The sequence below is a fragment of the Cupressus sempervirens genome, chromosome 7 (assembly GCF_028749045.1).
Source record: "Cupressus sempervirens isolate cs-2001-9-10 chromosome 7, ASM2874904v1, whole genome shotgun sequence".
Lineage (NCBI taxonomy): Eukaryota > Viridiplantae > Streptophyta > Pinopsida > Cupressales > Cupressaceae > Cupressus > Cupressus sempervirens.
Genome location: NC_143124.1, coordinates 503,820,836 through 503,822,507, shown reverse-complemented (window position 1 = coordinate 503,822,507; position 1,672 = coordinate 503,820,836).

The following is a 1,672-nucleotide window of genomic DNA, read 5'->3' as shown; positions in this document are numbered from 1 at the left end:
GAGAGAATGGACTGCAAGATGCCCCCTCAAGAAGGCGGCGAGGAGAGAAAGCAAGGCTCGACGACTTCTTGAAAAGTACAAGAATCTGAGATGAGCAAAAAGACTCAGATGGGAAAAGAGAAGGGGCTAAATTAGCTCAAACTCTCACTATGGGAGAATGATAAACGAGAATCAGATGCACAAGAGGAAGCAAGCTTAAGACTTTAGGGAAGGTGGAGGATGAAGGAGCGGAGCGCTATAAAAAGTAATCCAAGATGGGGAGATGGATGAGGGGATTAAAAAGCTAATGCAATAGGATTTCAAAGAGTTAGATTGGCGGAAGATGGGTTTTGGAGATCCCTAGGACTAGGATTGTGGATCTCGAAAGATGAGGCTTGGTGGATTGATTTGGATTGGTGGATCCCTAAGACTAGGATTGTGGATCCCTAAAGCTAAAGGTGAGGAATGATTCAAAGAGATACTAATGCATAAGCTGGGGTAGGAGAGATGGATGTTGGATATGGATGGGGGATAATGGAGATGAAGGAAAACCATTGAAGCTTTTTGAGCGGGGGGATACTTCAAATAGAAGTACCACCATGTAGTTGAGCACTAGATTTGCTATAGGACTGTTGGTTAATTGCCAAGGTTACCAAGAACATCAAGGCCTTTTCACCAACTGTCCAGAGGACTAACAAATTGACTCAAAATAAACATGCAAGGATTGACCCAGTATCACACATGAATCCCAGAGGAAGCAGTGTGGAAACGACACTGGGTAACCCGCAAGCAGAAAAGAAAACAAGAAAAAGACATGATCAAGACCTTATGCTCTAATTGCCCCATTTGTAGTATACCATGATACGGAAGATCGTGGCAACCTTGAGGAGGGAACAAGGAGATTGCTTGGAAAAGATATTTCAAGACCCAACAGGGAAGAGTCCAAATCAAAAGAAAGCAAAAATCAAAAAGAGAACTGTTTGCCAATGAGATGGGTAGGATGAGGTACTAACAGACCAAGATCAGACATGAGGAAAGCTATATCTTGCAAGGACCTATCAGAGAGCACCTAAGCTGGTGGATTTGGATGAGTGATGCATCTGGCAAGCTGAACTAAGAAAGATAACACTTTGGTGACAGGAAATCTAGCTAAAGGATGCATTGGAATAGCTAACCAAGGGTTGTGCGATGTGTGCAAGATGTTAATCAAGGACAAACTAACACAAATGCTAGATAGATACAATGGTACTAAGCTAAAGAGGATGTACAAGCTGATGGAACAAGATATGTTACAAATGTACAAGTTTGTTCATGTTTTGGTTTTTGTGAGATGGAAATGTTTGTGAAGGATGGGATGTCTATAATAGGTGATAGGTGGATAGGTAGATGGTTTGCGAAAAGCTTAAGTGAAAATGGGGTTTTGTGTGTGCACGTGATAGTATACAAGCTAGGATACAAGATTATTTGCAAGCTGGAATATGGTACAAAGTTTGGACAAGATTTGGATATACAAGGTATGGTACAAGATTTACAAGGTATAATACAAGCTTTGGTACAAGATTTTTACAAGCTGAGGTACAATATTTTACAAGCTGTACAGGAGGTATTTACAAGCTCCATTAGATTTTGGATATTTAGTTGGAACACCAAGGGAACAAGTAGGTGTTTTATGGGATGGTGGGTGAATGGATGA